The sequence below is a fragment of the Lissotriton vulgaris genome, chromosome 10, assembly GCF_964263255.1.
Source record: "Lissotriton vulgaris chromosome 10, aLisVul1.2, whole genome shotgun sequence".
In the NCBI taxonomy this organism is placed as follows: domain Eukaryota; kingdom Metazoa; phylum Chordata; class Amphibia; order Caudata; family Salamandridae; genus Lissotriton; species Lissotriton vulgaris.
In genome coordinates this window covers 218346383-218370194 of record NC_141698.1, presented here as the reverse complement: position 1 = coordinate 218370194, position 23812 = coordinate 218346383, and positions in this window count along the sequence as shown.

The window sequence follows — 23812 nt, the reverse complement described above, 5'->3', positions numbered from 1 at the left end:
GGTAGGCAGTGGTCTCAGGGACCACTGCCTGCCCTTAAAAAATGAAACAAAAACGTTTAGTATTTTTTTTTCAATTGCATCCCGTTTTCCTTTAAGGAAAATGGGCTGCATTAAAAAAAACTGCTTTATTTCAAAGCAGTCCCAGGCATGGTGGTCTGCTGAGCCCAGCAGGCCATCATCCATGGGAGGGCCTGTAATTCCCAATGGGCTTGCAAATTGCAATGGGATCATTATTATTAATGAGCCTCGCAATTTGTGACCCCATTGGGAATCGCAAACTGAGTTAAACACACTGTTGTACATTTTATTATGCGCCTCACAATTTAAGACTCGCAATTAGTCGGAAATTGCAAGGCGCAAAATAAAATGGTCGTACATCGGGCCCATAGTCCTCAAATTAGGTAGTATGCAAATAGCTAGAGAAAGGATAGCAGATACAAAAGAAACACACCCTGCCTTGAATAATGTGACTGTCATGACATGTGAGAAAATTAAGTAGTTGGAAATTCAACTAGAGGAAAGAATGTTAATATTGGTGAATGCCATGTCAATGTATGCGTTAATATATGTACACATAACAATGTCAATGCCAGTAAATACAATGTCTATGTACAGCATGACAAATGTATGCATAATAATGTCAATAGCGGTAAATACAATGTCACTGTACGCTGCAACAAATGTATGCATGTCTACACAAGAGAAAAGGTAGATGTGCTACCTCGATCTCCACATCACCATTTGTACATAAGTAGTGAGAATTACAATATATCAATCTGCATACAGTCAGTACTGGGTGCTAATACGGTGCCAAATACTCATCCACCTAGACAAATTTATGCATAATAAAGAGCATGTCGGTAAATGCAATATCAATGACTGCCATGTTATATGTACATGTAGTAACAAACTCATATCTTTGCTGTTGAATCAACCAAAGATTACCTCCCCATCAACTCTGAGTCAGATATATGTGGTCAGGCAAGTCGTGCAATACAACCCAAGCCTGCAGATTGATAGGTCACAGGTGGGATTACACTCAGACTGAAGACAAACGCGAGAACAGGGCAAACCAATGATCGATCCCACAGATAGGCAGCAACACCACAAAAGGTTTGAGGTGATTGGTCCCAATAAAATCCATTTGGCCAAAGGGGCAATCATTCCCAAAATACCACAAATTCCGATGCCACATGTAGTTAAGAACACTCAGGTAATCAGAATACAGCATGCATACTACCCACTGTGATCACTCACTCCCCATGCTGGACAACTGGGCACACAATGGCCCACAATGGGTCTTCACAACGTCAAAAGCACTTGTGCCCCCTTAGCAGATGGTTCAATTTATAATTATTGACTAGGCCCAGGTTTTTGTGTTCTAAAAGAAGGTGTAATTGTTTAATTGTACATCAAGAACTGTATATAATGCCACCAAAACCTCTGTACATTGAGACAGTCTTCAGGCATGCCCCTTTTCCTGCTCTCCCAGCCGCTACTTTTAATTAAAGCAACTTGTTCCTGTTTTGGCAAATGCCTCTTGCCTTTTAATTTGTCAAAGTACATTCATATCCAAGCAACAATATTTTGAGTTTGGTGTCTAACAACATGCCTTGTATTTCCTCACATGAAACATGCACACAGTGGTTGCCCACCTGGGTACCCTAGCTGACATTTGCATTGGCTGGCAGGCATGGGTTTCCTCCCCCAGCAGCTGCCAATACAGGCTTTGGACTTCTTCTCAGGCAGTAAAGTAAATTGTAAAGTAAATTGATACTTGTATAGCGCACTACTCACCCGCAAGGGTACCAGGCGCTTGTATGAATACCGCTGTGGAACCCATCCTGGCTTTCCCTGTGAGGCGTCCACTCCTGGGCACCCCCAAGGTGGAGGCCAGGCATCCTTAGCGTTGTGGGGGCCGTTGTAGAGATTAAGCAAGCTATTGCCTAGAGTTGCAGAGTGAGACTCCATGACTGGAATAGGCACTGAGGCGAGAATTATCAGGTCCATGGAACTTTGAGCCCAAGACCCGCCGAGGAATTGAACCCTGGTCCCGGGCTAGACCTCTGCATCAGGGTCTGCCACTCTAATCATTGAGCCACACTTCTCCACACTTGTCCAGGAAGTGTGAGCACTCCCAGGAGTCAGAACAAAGCCTTGGCAGAAAGGAGGTCACACCACCCTCTTCCCAAATGGGCTAGTGAAGTGACTCATCAGAGCCATGAGCTTCAAAGGCTGCATCGCATATGATATGCATCTGTGCTGTCCCCTTGAGGAGGAAACAACCCTCCTCCTTAGAGTGGCAGGGGTGGCAGGAGTAGGACAGCCTTCCCAGACAGTGGAAGTGTATTGCCTGCATGTCTATTACTTGAGGGTAGGGGCCACATGGTGAAGTGAGGAACAATGTACACAGAGCACCCCTTACAAATTAAATGAAGAGCTTGTAAGAAAGGGGCAGCTGATTATTCATTTTACCTAATACTGCCAGCTTGGTAGATGGTAATTATGATGGTTGCAACTGCAGTTTCTATTGTTCACTTGATGAAGTTTCTAGGCAGGGCCATTCCTTTCTGCGTCTGATTATTGCTACAGGAGAGCTGAATAACGGACACATGCAAGATCTCCCACCTCTTTGGGGCTATGTGTGGGTTCTCCAGCCAGGAGATAGCCCTAGTCCTCCCTGCCGTGTGATGCCTTACTTTACACAAATTCACTACAACAGGTCTCTTTTATCCCACCCTGCTCAACAGATGGAAAGGGGAAGCGTACCTCAAGCAAGGATACTTAAAGTATACCTTTCTTGTTTTCAGTTTTTGTTCCATCAGATTTTATAGGAAAATAAACCTATATATACTTTACATCTCTTGGGCGATGATGGTTTTTGTGCACACTAGTGTTTTCATGGCCTACCATGATATTGCAACACATACAAATAATGTTATTTCTTTCTACATTCTTGCATCCAATCTCAAGCAGCCTCCACAGTATTTCTTTCCTACTTAATGCAGGCCAGAGTGTGACCGACCGCTGGCGTGCCAAAGCGAAGCCTGTGTACCTCCATCCACGCCTGGACCGTGCCAAGTGCTACAACCCATGACCTACTTACCCCGCAGCTGCACCATCATTGAGCTTTATACCCTCGACACAGAACGCCGCAACTAACACTGCCATGGCCCCTGCACCACAGTAGGACCTTTCACCTGCTCCCACTGCCACTAACCTGCCATAGCACACACACCAACCCAATGACCAACCCCATCCCAAACACACCACAAACACCAATTCACCTGCGCCCTTCCCAACACACTCTCACTATGCAAACACACCAACAAGATTTGGGACTTCCTCTAGACCCTCACACCCGATGTCCTGTTCCTCACTGAGACCTGGCTAAATCCCACTTCCATGCCCTACATCACCACCACAATACTAAAAGGATACAAGATCACTCACTCAACCACATCAACAATCCTGGTGGATGGAACACCAGCATACACAAGGAATCCATCCAATGCACCTCCACAAACGAAGACATCACCCCAGGAATGGAACACCTCCACTTTGACTACAAAAAGACAGCAAAACCTCCATCAGTGTCACCCTTGCCTACCATTCTCCAGGACCACATCAAGTCTTCTACGAATTCATTGCCAACTTCATCGCCCCCTCGCCGTAGACTCCAACAACTACATTTTCCACGCCGACCTCAACTTCTGTCTCAATTACCACAATGACATCACCACTACCAGCCTCCTCCACAGCATGAACAATATCGGACTCACCCAACTTGTCCCCAACACCACGCACATTACAGGCCACAATCTAGACTCCATCTTCACCTCCAGCAACTGCATCAGCTACAGCCACACCACAAACCTCACCTGGGATGACCCCTCCATCATCCACTTCATTATCAGCAGCTCACGACTTTCCCAGTCTGCCTAATGCCCACCATTGCAGCTGGAGCAAGGTCTCAAAGGACACATGGATCAGTGCCCTCAATGCCACCCATCTCCTCAAACAACCTAGAGCAGAGCATCAGAAACTTCAGCAATTGAGTCTCAAAGTGCCTTAACAGAATAGCTCCCATCGGCAACAACACCACCAGAAGGTCCACCAAGCAGGCTTTCTGGTGCACTGCAGACCACAGAACCACTAAACAAAACTGTGAACAACTGGAAAGGAGATGGCGCACCAGCAAGGACACAACCATCAAGGCCACCTTCAAGACTGTCCTCAAACTCTACCACAGACAGTTGAGATAGGCCAAAGACTTCTTCTAGCAACACACAACCCTGCTACCACCACAGACTTCTGACTAACCGAATTAAGCCAGCTCGCCCCACAGGACACCACCTCCATCATGAATTCCATCCTCTCAGTCGCCCCAACCGACCTATGCCATTACCACATATTCAACCTAGGTGAAGCCAGAATCAGCCACGCACTCACCACCTTGTTCAACACCTCAATTGCTACAGCCAGCTTTCCCATGGACTGGAAACATGGAGAAGTCAACTTCTCATCTAAAGAAACCATCCGCAGGCCCCAGCGAACTCAACAACTACCCAACATTCTTTCTGCTCCCTTTCCTGGCCAAAGTATTAGAAAAAAACATCTACCAACAACTCTGCTCACATCTGGAACAGAACCTTCTAATTTGGACTCTACAGCAACAGCAGTACTAAAACTGCCCTCATTGCGGTGACCAACGACATCCGAGCCCTACTTGACCAATGAGAGACTGCGGCTCTGATCCTCCTAGACCTGTTGGCAGCCATTGATGCAGTCTCCTACCACACACTCATCACAAAGCTGCACACCATAGGCATCCAAGGAGCCGCTCTCAGATGGATCACCTCTTTCCTCACCGTAAGACTGCAAAAAATTTGCCTTCACCTCAGAACCAAGGAAATCATCTGTGGACTACCCCAAAGATCCTCGCACAGCCTCACCCTCTTCAACATTTATTTGACACCTCTGGCCAGCATTGCCAAAACCCACAGACTCAATGTCATATCCAACACCAATGACACACAACTCCTCCTCTCCCTCCCTGAAGACACAACGAAACCCAAGAAAAACTTCCACAATTACATGACAGACATTACCAACTTGATGAAGGACAATTACCAGAAGCTCAAAACTGATAAGGCAGAGTTACACCTTTGCAAAACTAAAAACTCCTAATGGGATGTATTCTGGTGGACCTCAGAACTCGGACCTACTCCTACCCTCAATGACCATGCTAGGAGCCCATGCATCTTTCCGGATAACAAGCAAAATATGACTCAGGTCCACATTGACTCCTCCTCCTGCTGTTTTATCCTCAGCATGCTTTGTAAGATATTCAAATGGCTACTCCACAGCTGAAGACATACCAGCACCCAGGCCCACATCTTCTTCAGAAGACTGGACTACAGCAATGCTTTCAATGCTGGAATCACAGCTCACCTCCTCCACTGACTACAGGCTATACAGAACACTGCATCCAGACATGTCCATGATCTCACTAGACTAACCCACATCACCCTCTACCTAAGGGAACTCCACTGGCTCCCTGTACAGAATATATGCCAGTTCAAGCTTCTGAGCTATGCATGCAAGGCCCTGCACAACTCAGAACTGCCAACTTGAACCGCTTGAACTTCCTTCAGCTCAACAGACACCTTTACTCCACGTCCCTTTCTCTAACCCTTATCCCCCACATCTGACGTGACAGATAGGGAGGTTGCCCCTTCTCCTGCCTAGTAGCAAAGTCATGAAACAAGCTACAGTTTCATGTACAGACCTCCTCATTTCTTCCAGTATTGCCAAACCCCCTAAAGACCTGGCTAATGAGCTAATCTACTGGTCCCTGCCAGCTCCTGGATACCCTCATGGGTGACAAAAAGTTCTCTACAAATCTACTGATTGAATTATTGACTGACTTATTGAGTCAAGGGTGTTCATTATTCAGCTATGGATACCACAGTGCTTATGAAGTATCAGTAGGAGTGGACTAGTTTGTTACACTGGTGTAATCTTGCATAATGTCTCTCATTTTGCATTATGCTTAGTATGCAAAATGCCTAAAATTACGCCATTACACCAAGTCGTGTATTTTTCAGTGTGGTCAAAAAATGATCCTATCAAAGGTGCATATGAACAATGTGAATAAAAAGAACACGAGTGGCTGCTATTTATGTCATGTGCAATTTTGCACTAATTGTAGCACAAGCTCTATACCCAAATCCAAAATGGATTATTTTGTACTAAAAATAACATTAAATATAAACTTTTGTGATTTGTGTCATGTCAAGTAAAGTCAAGAGTTCTTTATTCGATGATTAAAAATCATCATAAAAGCACATATATATATATACAATTAATTAAAATCCAATTAAATCATTATCAGAACCCTGCTTGTAATACAATCTAATTTTAAAAAAAGAGAGAAAAGACAATATAGATACATTGGAGGTCTTATCAATCAATCCCCCCTTCTAGTTACCCTCAGTCGGACCGCCACTTTAATGAAATTCATAATACAGCATAATGTAAAAGGGTCACTCGCTTGTTGTAAATAAATTATAGCAGCTCTAGCATACTTCAATTTAGCTTGTTTTAAAATATCTACCAAGAATCTGCGGCTGGGCATTGAGTAAAAAGAACACAATAATATAAAATGAAGGGAGTCCTGCAGGGAACTATTGTCGCAACCGCAGGTTCCCTTCTGCTCAATTGTAGTTAAAAACCCTGACAGGGACGCTAATAAATAAGGTAATAAATTGAGCCTAAAACGACACATTAAAAACCTGTCCTGGGCATTGTACATAAGGTGTAAGTATGGTTCCATTCCCTCTGTACTTTTGACAAGACTATGGACACTCACAGTTTTTTTGGACCCTTCGACCTCAGCTCTATGTTTTTTCTTCTGGGCTAAAAAGGCTCTCTTTACGATCACTTTATCCTGAGGTACAATTACTACAGGGTCGACAAAGAGATTCTTATAGACCAGGGTTTCTAGGGTGGCCTTTACATAGTTTAACCATGGGATGCTCATACATTTTTCTCTTCCTAGGCAATCACTTAGAATTTCCCTACTTAGGGATGCCTCAGGATTCGTCCACATTTTCAGCCAGGCCAGGATGGGTCTGAGCTTCACCAAATCTTCAAGGTATGGCCTCCCTAATTCCCTGTGTGCTATAACAGCAGGGGTACTTTGTGGGACTTTCAAAATAGATCGTAGATATTTATTTTCTTCCCGCTGAATTTGCGTAATGTTAGCAAAGCCCTATACCTCTGCCCCATAAATGACTTTGGAGCAGCACATAGAGCCATAAAGGTTCATCAACTGTTCGGGGCACCATCTACCTACCCTCCGCCCATAGCTTGCAATAGCACCATTAGTGGCAATCATTTTACAACAACGCTCCTCCACTAGGGAATTAATTTTTAAAGACCCATCGAATAGTAAGCCTAAGTAGGAGGATGTTTTAACCCTTTTTATTTTGTAGCTTCCTATCGTGAAAGTGGATTTTGTGCAAGGTTTATTGCCTGCCAACAGCACGTATGACTTGCCCAGGTTGACGGACAGTTCTAAAGAATCCATAAATTTAACAAATCCGTCAATTAAAGTCTGTAGACTCTTTGGCGTACGCACGAGCAGGACCGCGTCATCCGAGTAAAGTAAAACAGGGATGTGACGATACCCTACTCTTGGACAATCTGTCTTTAAATTTAACAGAAACTGCTCTAAATTATTTATATAAAGTGAGAATAAAAAAGGGGCGAGAATACAACCTTGCTGTACCCCGCTCCTACATGGGAATGATTCAATCAACCCACCATCCATATTGTTCTGTACTTTAGCTGAGGTGTCGCTGTGAAGCTCCCTTAAAATATTAATTAGGCCAACATCAATCCCCATAAGAGTCATCATAGCCCAGAGCTTATCCCTATTCACATGGTCGAAAGCGGCTGCCAAATCCATGAACCCCATATAGATGGCTTCATTGCTGGCCTCGGTGTATTTGGCAGTCAGCATGTAGAGGTTCAGGCATTGGTCGCTAGTAGACCTCCCTATCCTAAAGCCGTACTGAGTGTCCGAGATGGTGTTATTTTCCTCGGTCCACTCAGACAGACAATTAAGGATGCCCCGACCCAAACATTTAGCAGACACATCAATCAATGAAATCGTACGATAGCACTGGGGGCTGTCCCTAGTGCCCTTTTTAAAAATAGGGACGATTATGGCCATTGACCATGAAGGCGGCAAACCACAACTAATAGCTACATTTATGATTCTAGTCATTATAGGGGCCGACAGCTCCACACAACTCAGGAACAAATCAGGCGGGATCCCATCTGGGCCGGGGGCTTTATGTTTTGTCAGACCCTCCATTCCGGCAGTAATTTCCTTAATGGAAAAAACTACAGGCTGACCCTGCTGCATCGTCCCTACCTTCTCTTCGATCATTCCTGCTTCGTGGTTGTACAGCCCCTGAAAATGAGCGACCCACTGTTCCGGCAAAATATTTGTCCATATTTTCTGGGCATTGTCATCCTGGAAGCTTGGTCTATCAGTAATTCTCCAGAATTCAGACATGTCCCTTTTTTCTGCTGCCTCTCTTAAGTCTGCCCATGCTTCCCCCTGTGGACTAGTTTCCTCCTCTTGGTCTCGCTCTTATATTTTTGTCTACACATTGCTACTGTTGAGGGTCCCTAGGCCTAGTTTTGAGGCTACATTTAAGCTCCCTTAGAGCATGGGAGCAATCGCGGTCAAACCATCTTGGTTGACAGTTTTTCCTCATAGGCACCCTTGTTTTTAGCAACCCATCTATCAAGCTAGCAATCTGCTCAAATGCCAAGAGTAACGGAGAACCTTTTACTGACAGTTCTAAAAAATCCTCGAAAGCGGATTTCCCAGTATCCATCGAGGTTTTGTAGAAGGTTTCCCCATCTATTTTTTTTTTAAATGTGTTTATTAGAGTTGCAGGATAATCACATAGCAGACATATAAGTAATCATAGATTCTCTGAAAAAAAAATTGTAGAATCGGAAATGTCCACTGCACTGTATATGGTGAGGATGCGATTTTTCATAGAAACAGTAAAACCAACAACAAAATAGGCAACAATCAGTACAGTCCAGAAGCATATCATCAGTTACAAACATACATTTGTAATAATATCGGTTGACATATACACTTAGACAAGGTACGTGAGGTCAATGCAGAATGGCGGGACATTGCATAAATATACATTCTTAGGTATAGATATAATCTGAAATTTTACAGCAGCAGGCTTTGGATCCGAATAGAATAAAACAACAGTCTAAAATCAGGTGCATAAAACAATATTGCATACATCAATTACTGCTTCACAATTCAGCCAGAGGCCCCAGGATAACCCCGTCCTAACCAGTATCTCCCACTCGCGGCTCAGCAGTATTCTGCCATATATCAGTGGTATGCTCTCTATCACGCCTCCACCTTAGGAACGGCTCCCAGATATCTTTCGGACGAGAGGCAGTGGGCATGAGCTCCCAGTAAAGACCAAGTTGAGTGTGTCCATACATCACATCCGCTAACCATGCAGTAAATGTAGGCAAGGTCTGGCCTCCCCACCATATGGCCACCTGTCGGCTTGCATATAAGAGCAATAAGGCATGTAGTTTGCAGCTTTTAGGTTCTGTGCACATGACACCGCCAAGTAGCCCAAGTAGTGGGGAAGGTTCATCTGTTCTCATAAGAATTTGGTTTATCGCATTGAAAATGTCAGACCAGTAGTTAGCGAGGGAGGGGCAGCTCCAAGCCACATGTAAAAAGGAGGCGTCCTCCGCACCACATTTCCAGCATCCAGCATCGTCTTTTGTACCCATGCAGTGTAGAGCAACTGGTGTGTGTAAGAATTTGAAATGTATTAACCTGAGTTTGTAATTGGGGTAAAGCTCCAATAACTGCCTACAGCAGAACGACCACTGGTCTTCCGTCAGGGGCTCGCTCAGTTCCGCATTCCATGCACACATGGAGGTTGGTATCACAATGGGGGCTTGTTCCTGCATAGTGTTATGCAGGCGAGACACCAATTTCTTGGGAGATGCAATAGCTAATACGTTTTGTAGGGCATGTAGTTGTGGTGGTTCTTCTAGGAACTGTTCCCAGAACGCTTTGCATGATGATTTCAGCTTGTGGTAAGTGAATCGGTCATTGAAAGACATGGGTGGCCCATCGTCCTCCCCCAGTGGTTCGTGAAATGTGCCATTCGGATACAGGTCAGCAAAGGTTTGCACGTGTACTCCATGCAGGGAGATCTCACCACCGCTCTCCACCAAACAGGGCAGCATAGGGTTACGCCTCAGGGGTATTGCTGGTGCATAGAGTAGAGGGAGCTTAGCTCTTATTTGGACTTCGCACCACACCCAGCGGAGCATGTGTGCTGTGTCAATATCCAGCGAGGGTCGCAGAGCTTTTTGATAGAAAGCAACACTCATAGGTAGCGGAGCCACCAAATCCAATTCTACCGCCACATGTGGCTGGTAGGGCATTGGATAGGTCCAGAAGTGTACAAATTAGGCCTGTGCGCATAACGCATAGAGCTGCATGTCAGGCACGCCCAGCCCTCCCTGTCGCAATGGCAGCGTCAGCAGTGCCCAAGAGAGTCTAGCCTGACCTCCAGCCCAGACCAGTGACAGCAAGTGAGATCGTAGACAGGTGAAGAAGCATTTAGTTAGGGGAATTGGGATGTTTACAAAAAGATAAAGGAATTTTGGCAGTACCAGCATTTTTGCCAATGCAATCCTTCCTGCTAGAGACAGAGGGAGTTTTGTCCAAATAGCCACCTTGCTCTCGAGCCAGCTCACCGCCCTCCCAAAGTTTAAGGACCATACATCCTGAATATTACGACTAATCCAAATGCCAAGGTATTTAACTGAGTCCGCTTCCCAGCGTAAAGGGTAGTCAGAGCTCACCTCTGGAGTATTGTCTGTCAAAGGGAACATAACCGATTTGGTCTAGTTGATGGACACACCAGCCAGTCCTCCGAATTTCACAAATTCACGGAGTAGGGGATTTAAATTGTCGGCTGGGTTCAGGACATATAGGGTGACATCATCAGCATATAAAGAGACCAGTAGGCTGCGGGTGCTGAATCTAAAGCCCCCTGCGGTATGATGTTGTCTAATTCTCGCCGCAAGGGGTTCCATTGCTATGGCAAATAACAGAGGAGACAGGGGGCAGCCCTGTCTCGTGCCATGGGATATGTTAAAGGGCTCAGAGAGCGAGCCATTTACTCTCACTCTCGCCTTGGGCATGGTGTATAAAGGTTGTATCAGATTTATAAATAATGGGCAGAATCCTATTCGTTCTAATATCCGAAAGAGGTAAAGCCATTCAAGTGAATCGAAAGCCTTTGTGGCGTCCAAAAGCACCACAGCAGCCTGTACATCAGGGTGGAGGTAGTGTAGTACCGAAAATATAGTCCGTAGATTGTGCGAATGCACGTCCTGGTATGAAACCGGATTGGTCTGGGAGGGCTATCAACGGGAGTAATGGTTGCAATCTGTCAGCTATTATCTTTGCATAGATTTTCACGTCTACATTAATGAGGGATAAAGGCCTATAGGAATCCAGCGACTGGCTATCTTTATCTGGCTTTAAAAGCGTGATGATCAGGGCCTCTTGCAGTGACTCCGGCAAAATTCCCGCCTCCAATGTTTCAGTGAAAACGGCATGTAGCCGCGGAGCAAGTTCGTCCGCGTAGGTTTTGTAAAATGCCGTAGTGAGCCCATCTGGCCCCGGGGCTTTATTCAAGGGAAGTCCGTTAATGACCTTAGCTATGTCTTGGATAGTGATTGCAAGGTTCATATACTGACGATGGCCATTGTTGAACCACACCAGGGCTATAGAGTTTAGATATGTGTTAAGGGAGTCTAGGGTCGTCATGTGTTTGGACTTATACAAATCAGAATAAGAGGAGGCAAATGTTTTTACGACCTCTTCTTGGCCCACAATTACGTCACCTTCAGGATTAACAATAGAGTAGATGTATGTGGTTGGTGCCGTAGATGAAATGAGACGGGCCAGAGTTCTGCTAGGTCTATCACCATCTCCATATCTACGAGCTTCAGCTGCTTTGGCCATGAACTTTAACTCCCTCTGCTCCTCCTCCGTGAAATCTAGGAGCTTAGCCTTTATTTGTGTAGCGAGTTCGGGAGAGGGACATTCACAAAAGCGCGTCTCCAACTCTTTCAGTTCTCTATCCAACCTGTTCAAGGTGTTCCTGACTGCTTTAAGAACACCCGCCTGCCGTGCTATACATTGCCCTCTAATGACAACTTTGAATGCATCACATAAGATCACTTCTATAGACACAGAACCTGCATTGTTCTCAAAATAGTGTATGATATCTGTTCGGATTTCTTCGGTAAAGGCCGCATCAAGCAGCGCATGTGGTGGCAGGTGCCAGGTGAAGGCGCGATTGGGTGTCCCTGGGATCTGGATCTCCAGAAGGCTTGGGGCATGGTCTGATAGAGATCTGGCCTGATTACACACATTTACTGTCCATGTAGCAACATCCTGTGACACCAACCAGAAGTCCAGCCTTGACCAGGCCACATGGTGACTCGATATGCATGTGCCTTCCCTAACATGTGGGTTTCGTGCCCTCCATATGTCTAGTAGGGAGCCCTCTTTAATAATATCTGCCAATGCTTGTCTTGCCTTCGGGTGTAGCGGTCTGGGCGCGCCCTTGTGATCTAAGGAATCATTAAGCACTGTGTTAAAGTCACAGTGGAGTGGTGTGGCTCACTGGTTAGAGGCGGCAGACCCGGAGGCAGAGGTCGGCCCGGGACCAGGGTTCGATTCCCGACGCGGCAGGGTCTTGGGCCATGGTCAGCGGACTCGATAATTCTCGCCTCGGTGCCCACTCCAACCATGGGTCCCACTCAGCAACTCTGGGCAACAGTTTGCTTAATCTCTACTAACGGCCCAATCAGCGCCGGGGATGCTTGTCTTCACCTTCGGAGATGCCCAGGAGGGACCACCTCACAGGGAAAGCCAGGATGGGTTCCCCAGCGGTATACAGCGCCGGGACGCCCCTTTGCTGGGGCAGCTGTGCGCTTTACAAGTATACAACATTTAACATTTAACATTTAACATTTAACCCCCGAAATGATCGTGGAGCAGTTCGTCAGCACTATCTGAGCCCATACTGATCTGAAGAAGTCTCGATCATCAACATTTGGGCCATAAACCGCCACCAGTACCAGTTGTTTTCCCATTAGGGTCCCGTGCACCACAACATATCTGCCGTCTGGATCCCTGTATATTGTATGTTCTCTCCAGTCCAAACCTTTATGTATCAGTATAGCCACTCCTCTGGCATAGTTGGAGTATATGGCAGAATAGACGGATCCCCATCTAGAGTGTTTAAGTCTCGGGGACGGCGCAGAGTTAATATGTGTCTCCTGTAGGAAACAGATATCGATGCTGTGTTGCATCAGATAACTATGCATCAGTCTCGCCTTCATGCTATCACTCAAACCTCGGATGTTCCAAGTTAGTATCTTCGTCACCCCCATTTATTTGCAGGTAGCATTGCACAGTGGGAAGCTAGACGACCCACAGTAAGTCTAAGTGTAATAATAGCATAAACATTAAGCCATGTATTATAGTACTGATCAAGTGCCAAACACCCCAACATCCCCAACCACCCCCCTCCCACACCAACCCCCCACTTAGGTTGTGATAAATTCCCCCCCGAATTATGCATATCGTAAGAACAACTAACAGTTGCAAACAATGGGAGACACCCCTTGGAGGATTGGTATCTCGAGCATGCACCCCTCTTTACACAGGATGGCTGTGCTATCTCAGTCTTAGTTTGCTGGCATCGTAGACATAGATGCAATGAGAACCTGTAAGTACATCTACGAGGTAGACCACCAATAACAACATATATGTCTATGGGAGCTCTATTAAACTCGTTACCGTGTCTGATCAGTGTTAAAGCCTAATGTAACAGTACAAAGCGTGGCAAGGGGGAGCACGCCAGAGAGGCAGTGCAGTGTAATCAATACACAGGTGTCTCAGCAGATATGAATATGTTAGGGTCAGTCATTGTCACTCAAGCGATTTTCTGCATCTCCCACATGCGCCGATTTTCTCTTTGCCCTTGCGCCACATATATGTTTTGCAAATTTCAAATCATATTGAGCGTCAGTGAAGTACTGTGTGGCGCGCTCGTGTACCACACAGAGTTTTGCAGGGTATAATAGAGAGTAAGGGATCCCCGCCTGAAACAAAAGACGTTTAGCCGGTAGGAATTCCTTGCGTGCTGCCTGTACTAGGGGAGTGAAGTCGGGGTAAAATGAGATAGCATTCCCTTTGTGCGTTATCTTCCCCTTTTCACATGCAAGGCGCAGTATCAAATCTCTGTCCTGGAAATTTAGCAATTTTACAAGGATAGGTCGTGGCTTCGATCCCACTGGCGGTTTCTTACCGAACGCCCTATGTGCTCTCTCAACAGTGAAAACCTGCGACAAGTTTGGGTCAAAGAGTTCATGCAGCAAATCAGCGATGAACACCTCCATTTTCCCATTGGCAGTGGTCTCCGGAATACCGGTTATGCGGATGTTGCATCTCCAAAAGCGCGCTTCCAAGTCATCCATCTTTGCGCGTAGCATCTCAATCTCCTTCTCCATGTTAGTGATGTGCTTTTTGGTTTCCTGTTGAAATTCGCAGCATTCTGTGTTCCGATTCGCCAGGCAGTCCAGCCGAGTTTCATGGGTGTCAACTTGGGCCTTCACAATTTCTAGCTGGGACGTCATGGTGTCAAGCTTAATGCTTTTAAGGCCTGAGCGCACTTCCAGCAGCAGCGCCTTGACGTCGATGACTTGGCCGGCCCCTTGTGAGTTCTTCTCTGCAGCCTCTGGGTCCGGGTCGTTCTGTTTGGCCTGGCGTCGTTGCTCAAATGTGATTTTGGGTTGGCGAGTGTCACCCTTACCCAACTTGTGTGTGCTGGTGGGGTGCCTCTCACGTACACACCTGTGGTCTGTTCAGAGAGTCTGTAGGAGTCCGAATGCCATGTAAGTACAAATATAGGTGTCAGTAGGGGGCAAGTGTTTGACACGTGCTTTCTGCAGTCGCAGTCCGTGTGGCAGGACAGTGGGGGAATCTGTGAGGTCGCGCCGCAGCGCCCACCCAGGATCCCGGTCGTCCTAAAGCGGCGACAGTGGTGTTCCTCTTACGAGGAGTGGGCCTCGAGTAGGTACCCCAAGCGCTCCCCGGTATAGCAGCTGCGGAGCGGCCCACCCCCACCCCCCCAGCGCAGCACTGGAGTCCGTAGCGCCGTCGGTCCTGAGGTATCTGCGCTCAGTGTGAATCGTCCCGCCTAATCTGGAAAGTAGGCACTGCAAATAGGGGAAGCCAAGCCCCACCGCACACAGCTCCAACGGTTACGCACATTTTCCCCAATCCAAAATGGTAGCTCGCCCCTTGCCACGAGCATTTGGCAAAGAAGGGTTTTTCAAAACAGACATTTCAGCATGTGGAAAGTCGCTGCAGTTTCAAGTGTACCGGCGTTATTTCATACAGTTCACCAACCTCTTTGTCCAAGGCAGTGATTTCTTGGTTTCCGGCGCGAATGCCGATCAGGCGGGCCTCCGCAGCACCGGACTGGAGTGGGCTCAGGCATCCGATTAGGGCTGCACAGTAGGCGGATCGCGACTCAGCCACGCCTCGGTAAGGTCTCCGACCTGGTTAGTCTTCCATTTCTGGTACTTCTGGGCTTGGAAAAGCAGTGTAGCGGTATAGTCGGACCTTCGTCACCCTCCGGTGCAGTTTGGATCAGTATGCCTCGCAAATAAGACAGAATTTTAGAGGATTAATGCCACAGCCGGCGGAGCTCGCTTAACAAGCGGCCATTTCGCTGCCCGGTCGGCCACGCCCCCCTTCCCCATCTATTTTAGACCACCTCAACCGTCTACCCTGGTCCGTTACCTTCTCAATGGTTGTACCAGGCTGTCTCCACCTGGACCGAGCCAAGTAGAGAAACTCCAGTACGAGGGGATTATGGTCACTGAAAGAGCTCCATTCCATCCCTACACTAGCGATTCTGTTTTTTAAGACTCTAGAAGCTAGAATATAGTCAATAAATGAGGAGCACCCTCTGTCCTTAAATGTCGGTGGTAGACTACCATCCCTCTCCACAACCATCATGTAAATAGTGTGCTCTAGATCATGGTTATGTAGGAGTTTACTAAAGGCCAGACCTTCAAGCGTGTGGTCAAAATGTGGCCCATTCTCCACGGGGCAATGTGACCATTCCGCGTCTATTGGAACTACAGCCGGGCGTAGGTGGCAGTTGAAATCTCCCATAACGAGAATAGTAGGGGCAAAGCCCCCTTCCTAACTGTGGTTTCTTGGCTCAATCTATCATCCAATTCCCATGTAAATGTATTATAATCTCCACTAGCCCCATTATTGTAAACATTAAACATGGGCAACCTTAATCCTTTGCCCCTAAACCGTACTGCTTGTAGGACATGCGAGCACCAGTCCGTATTGAACCAAGTGCCCTGGAGGTTCAAATTTACGTATATAGACAGTCCTCCCATGGCTCTACCCGATCGGGATTTCTGTGCCGGGACAAAAAAACATTTGTACCCCTGGATGTGAAAGGGGCTATTGTCGACCACCCATGTCTCCTGGAGGCTGATTATCTGGTATCTGCTGATGTATTGACGCCACTCATAGTTGTTAAATTTGGATGCCAAACCCGCTATATTCCAGGAGTTAACTCTTACTACTTCCGCTGCTTCCCCTGTTCCACTAATAGTCAGTTTTCCAACAGAGTTTCCGGCATGCCCTGAATCGGACCCTCTATCCCCTATGGATTGTTCAGTAGCTCTGGTCCTTGTCTCTATTATGTCTGGGCCCCTGCCCTCAGTGGGGATAGTTAACTGTGCCGGTGGACCTTGCAACGCAATTTCCACTGGTAAACACACTTGATTTACATCAACTAGACACACCCCTCCCTGAGCCCTAGTGTTATCATCCTCGAGTCAATCTTTAATGTCCAATGAACTCAGGACCTCATATCTGTTACTTGATGTGACTAAGTGAATATGGGGAACTGCTTGAGGACTGGGCTGTCCCTTACCAGTAGCTCCAATGTTATGGGGGGGTAGAAAAACCTCAACAGAACTACATCTACATAGTCGTGGTGAATTCTAGCTGATCCTGCCTGCCTCAAAATGTCATCAACCAATCTGGGGGAGCTAAAACTCACCACAACGAAATCACCCTCCATACTTTTCTTGGTGTTACCCACCCATGGTACCCTTCTCAATGTTCACCCAGCACGGTTTTGGTGGTCAGAAAATGAAGGGCGGTTTTGGTGGTCAGAAAATGAAGGGCTTTATTTTTTAATTTAGTCCAATGTTCTTCACGACCATCCTGAGTTTTCGGAACATTTGCCAGAATTACTGAATATGGGCATACCTCCGGGGGGAGGTGCAATGAGAAAACTTTTTTGGAGGGCTGTGCCAGTGGACTGAATCTCCCTACAGGGCCCTGAGGCCCTTGTTTTACTCCCTCCCTAACTCCTAGAGTTGGAGATATCGTAGTAGGTACTACAACTTGGGTTGTATCTTGAGGTAGAGGGGTCATCATAGAATCCACCAAGTCATTTACTCTAGTTGTAATTGTACTCAAAGGATGAGCAACTGGTGGATCATCCCCGAGTATTGGACTTTTATGGACTAGGAAGTGTTTTTCGATGGCATTTAATCTACCGTCTATCAGCTCAAGTTTGGCCATCAATGGAGAGATGAAAGACCTAAGCCGTTCGTCCATGAGCCTCATAAACTCAGTCATATTACACCCCTGGTTAGCCCTTACTTCTTGCGCAGTCTGCTCATTTCTTCCTGGGACTCTACCTTCAGTGATCTTAGGTAGAACATTATCTTGCTGACCACTTATCCCAGATGAGGAATTTGTATTCCTAGGTTATTAGGTTGTTGCCGGCTTCCTTTGGGGGCATTGCTAGCCTTTCTCTTGCCCGTTCAGGTTTTAGCGTTACTCATCGGCATAGCCCAATGTTTGCCTAGTGCGTGTTACCGAACGAGGTAAACTAATAACAGGATATGGAACCAAACTGATGGATAAACTGTAGTCTAGAACTGACCCGTTGGTAACCTGCGGGAGATGTATGGGAACAGATGAAACAGCAGGACAATCCAACATCTCTGGAATTAGTATGGGAGGAACAATGTGACAAGAAGGGTCCAGGTGTCGTAATTTGGCGATGGCCGAGTTAGCGCTTAGCTGTGCTACACGTTTCCCGCTTAACTTGACTATACTCGGAAATGCCATTTTGTGTGTCACGGCGGCCATCTTAGATCATAAGCGGCCTCGTGGCCAGCATGGCCTTTAGTCCGTTGTCCTTGCCATTGACCACTCGAGTTTGCCCAGCAACAGGCTATTTTTAGTACTGGTCAAGCCCGTACATGCGCAGTCCCCACTGACCAGTCACCCCTCAGGAATGTGCCGCCAAACTGACCAGCGGGGTTGTAACCCCTCCAATGAGCTGGCTGTGTTCCAAAAGATGACCATATATGTACATAACGCTTTGTAAACTTTGTACCGCCTATTGTTTTATTACCTGCGAATTGTATAAAAGAGCGAGTCACACCGATGTTCGGTGTGATACTTCTTGCATTACCGAAGGGTGCTGTAGGAATGTACCACCACCCCATGGGGTCTTAATAAACTTGTTCTTTGAATTTTTCAGTTTCCGTGCCAACAGTTCTTTCGATGTAAATGGGTTATCTTCGGAGCATGTAGGCCTTGGGAACCCGATACTACAAATTGGCGACCACAAAGGGACTCATCGGCGACTCGGATGCCCGAAGGAGAGGTCGTGACGAAGGTTTGGACACTCGCCATGGACGCGCGCTGCCACTGAGTGACCCGAGTCTTGGCACCCACGGTGTTTCTTCCTTTCCTTCCGATCTGACCTTCCAGGTGGCGCCGGTCTCCGACTGAGTTTTCGATCGTCGGTGTTGCTGGATAAAGTGCCGTTTGGCTGATTCGATTAAAAGACCTTGGCAGTTGGAATCTGGACCTTTGAGGCTTTGGGTAAGATTTGTGATCGGTAAGGTAGTCTACGGACGCTTATTGAAGTTCTATGATTTGTGATCGGTAAGGTAGTCCTCGGACGCTTACCGAAGTTCTATGACCTATGACTTTGATTTGAGTTAGCTAACATTTGTGAATTTGTGAACTTTGAATATATATATGTGTAGTGCACTTCACATAGGCAGGCATGTAGAGATGTTTCTCTAATTTCGTTTTTTTTCCTTTGAGCGGCACATTTGTGTGAAGTACTGTAAGTGCCATTTTATACGGTGTCGGGCTTTCGTGATACTTTTTGAACATGCCTGTTTTAAGCACACTCCGAGGGATGTGCTGTCTTGGAAATGGTACCACAATTAGGTTAGCGGAAGCACAGCCGGCTCCCCCAGAAGGAACACCAAATAGGGACATGTATATCAAATTTGGCCTTCCACCTATAATGTACAGTAAATTATGGAATAAGTACACTAAATCGGATCCTGAATTGCAATGGCCTCTACATGGGTCGTTCGATTTGCGTAAAGTACAGTTTGTGGAGCAATGTTTGTTTCAACGAAGGTCTAGACAAAACATGTTTTATTGTGTACGAATGTGGGAGAAAGCGGTGCGTGAGGGAATGAAACGTGAAGTTGCCTTGGCGGACAAAGAGCAGCGCAAGGCTGCTCGAGATAAGGCTTTACAGCTTGAGGAAAAAGAGGCTCAGGAAAAGAAAGAGAGGGAGGAACGGGAACGTCAATTGCAAACGACCGGTCAATTTCCTATTCGGCGACCGCTTTATCCTGTCCTTAATAATGAAATTGATGATTTTTCATTGCTAGATCGATCACCGCCTCCGTACGTTTCGCCTACGGCTCCAACTGCAGACTCGGACGAGGACGGACAGGATAAGCCGGGAAAGAAGGGTGTATCTGGTGTCAGGTTTTCTGCGGAGAGATCCGCACATTTACGTAGTTGGGCTCGTAGAGTGAATACGAATTTTGTTTCTCAGTCTGAACTTGTTATTGAAAGGGGTAATTGGACAGAACAAGAATTACTGTATTTTTTGGCTACTTTGGCAAATGAAGCTGTTACCGCATATCGTCAATTTTCAGATACGTTAGAACCTAAGGCTGTGTCAGTTCATCGTGAGAATCTGGATAAAGGTTTATTTGATTTTGCAGATGTCGATGCCTTTTACAAGCAACTGATCCAGCTGCGAGATGAGACTGCCAGATTGCGGGAGGAGCGGAAAAAGAATAAGGAGTCTGGGCCGGAATCTAGTGTGCAATCTAAGGAGTGTTCTCTCCGGGGTTCAGATAAGAGTTCTGCGATGCATGTTATGCCTATGCGTGAAGCCGCACCTTTGTATGTTCCACCAAAAGGGGAAGGTACAGATGATGATAAAATGTCAAAGGATGCGAAGGGGTACTTTATATATAACTGGGTGTATACGCCTTGGAATAGAGCGGATGTTATGGCGTTGAAAAATTCTTTACCTGACCTTCGTAAAAATCCAGCAGCATTCTATGAAGGGGTGGAAGGGGCTATTTCGTCTTGTGTGATGACTCTTGTTGACATAGACCTGTTTTTTGGGTTAATACTTCCGCCTGATATGTGGAGACAAATTCGTAAAACTAATGATGAAACAATACTTGGGGGAACATGGAAAGAAATAAATGCAGCTGATTTAGATAGGGAACCGGCATGTAAGCCTTGCCAGTTGATTTTAGACCTCCCGGCAGCTATTTTAATTAAATTAAAAACGCTCGTACCTTCTAAAAAGATCGATTGGACTATGTTAGCCTCGTGCAAACAAAAGCCAGATGAAACGGTTTCAGATTTCTTTACACGCTTCGAAGAGGCGTTTCATGATTACAGTGGTCAATCTTTAACAGACGATACAGGTCGGCATTTGTTTGTAGATAAGTATGTGGCCAATCTCCTGCCGGAGATTGCAAAGCGATTGAAATCGAGTGAAAGTTCCTGGGCCACGGCGACCCCTGCGTCTTTGTTGACTATGGCTCAGTATTATGAGCGGCAGGAGTTGGAGGCTAAAGAAAGTGTTGATAAAAAAGCGAAAGAATTGAAAACGAAGGTGATGTTGGCACAGGTTCGTGGAACACAGGGTAGAGGGAATGAAAGAGGTAGACGAGGTGGAGGAAATACGTCATATGGTCGTACGGATATAGCGGAGGATCAATGCGCTTATTGTAAAGAGTTTGGGCATTGGGCTGAGGATTGTCCGGTACTTCGTGAACAACGTAGCCAGCGTGGGCGAGGAGGCGGTAGGTCGCGGGGCGGTTATACGGGGGCGAGAGGAGGTGGAGGTGATCGTGGAAGGGCTGAGGAGAGGGGCCGTGGCCAGGACGAACGAAATACTTTTGATAGACGAAACCAATATCAGATATTGGAGGGTGAGAATGTGGAGCACCAGGATTATGTGCATGCATAGGACTGCGTAGGATGGGGTGCGGAACCAATTGAAGTGCCGGTAGATCAGGAGGGTCCATATGTAACAGCGGGCATTTTGGGTTCTACTGATCAATTCCTAGTCGACACCGGAGCTACTCGTAGCGCTTTGTCAAAGAAATTGGTTCCGAGGGCTCCCCTGTCTGGCGAAATGATAACATGTGTAGGGTTCGATGGCACACCCTCCCTTAGCCCATTGTCAAAACCCCTTGCACTCTGTCTTGACAAATTTTTTAGTTTTGGTCAATTTTTGCTATCGCCCTATACACCAGATAATATCCTGGGCATTGATTTGCTTAAATATTTTCGAGCAACGATACGGTGCGCTCCTGAGGGAGTGCGGGTCATCCTGAATGACAATTACCCTGACCCAAATAGGTTTTATACTATACTAGACGTTCCAGCTTTGGCCTCTCTCCCGCACACGTTATGGGCGACCTCAGACACGGATGTGGGGGAGATGTGTATTCCACCTATTCATATTACTGTTAAGGAGGGGGCCTCTCTGCCACGGGTGCCACAGTATAAGATTTCGAGGGAAGGTGAAATTGCCCTGACTCATATTGTTCAAGATTTGATAACTGCACGAGTGGTGGAAGAAGTTCCTTATAATGTTTGTAACAGCCCTATTCTTCCGATCCTTAAGAGGGATACTGAAGACAAAGTCTATCGGTTTATTATTGACTTGAGAGAAATTAACAAAATTGTCATTCCCCAATACCCGGTGGTGTCCGACATTACGACCTTGCTCACACTGGTACCACCAACGGCAACGACCTTCAGTGTAATTGACTTGAAAAATGCTTTCTTTTCCATCCCTGTCCATCCCGATAGCAGATATCTGTTTGGCTTTACGTTAAATAATAAATCGTATAGATTTTGTCGTGTTCCTCAAGGTTACACTGAGAGCCCGAGTATCTACAGTCAGGCTTTGAAAAGACAACTTGATTCCTTTGAGTTACAATCGGGGGTTGTCCTTATCCAATATGTGGATGACCTTCTGCTTGCTGCAGATTCTTATGCACAATGTGAGGAGAGTACGATTGCGCTGCTTTCTTTTCTGGCACAGAATAATCACAAGGTTTCTAAGAAAAAGCTACAATACTGTAGACCCAAGGTGACCTACCTCGGTCATCTTTTGTCTAAGGAGGGGCGTGCATTAACATCAGATCGAATTCAGGCGATTTTAGATACACCAGTCCCCCGCACACAGAGAGATGTACGCGCCTTCATAGGGTTAACGTCCTTTTGTAGGCAGTGGATCATGGGGTTTTCGCACATTATAAAACCCTTGCTAGCGTTACTGTCCAAAGCTACGCCAATGCCCCTTGAATGGACAGATGAATGTCAAAATGCTTTTGAACAATTGAGACAGGCCCTTTGCTCTGCCCCCGTACTAGGTACACCAGATTACACGAAGATTTTCACATTGTACGTACACGAGAAAGATGGGTGCGCGTTATCAGTGTTAGTGCAGACACACGGGGACAAGCAGAGGCCATGTGCGTATTTTTCTGCCATCCTCGATCCTGTAGCACGAGGGTTACCTGGGTGTTTTCGAGCAGTTGCAGCAACAGCAGTAGCGATACGGCAGAGTGAGGGAATAGTGTTATCGCACAAATTGTTGGTGTTAGTTCCCCACGCAGTAGATGCCCTGCTGAATCAAACAAAGACCCAATATCTCACGAGTGCACGGTTAACAGGATATGAGCTTACACTGTTGGCGCCACATATCACACTGAAAAGATGTGCTACCCTGAACCCTGCCACTTTATTGCCCTATCCGGTCGAGGAGGGTCAGGAAGAAAAACATCATGACTGTGTTTTCCTGACCGAGGAACAGACAAAGGGTTGTGTTGACTTACAGGATATGCCACTTCCAGATGTGGATGGGGAACTGTGGGTTGATGGGTCGTGTTTAAGGCTGCCAGATGGTACGACTTCCGCAGCCTATGCGATCACGACACTTAAGACAGTGGTGGAAACAGCTAGAATACCACAGAAATCGGCTCAAGCAGCAGAGCTGATAGCTTTAACAAGAGCCTGCGAACTGAGTGCTGGCCTATGTGTGAACATATACACAGACAGCCGGTACGCCTTCGGAGTAGCACATGACTTCGGCCTACTCTGGAGAGAGCGTGGGTTTTTGACTTCTCATGGAGTACACATTATGCACGGAGAATTGGTGCGTGATCTCCTAAATGCGTTGCTTTGTCCAAAGAAAGTAGCGATAATAAAATGTAG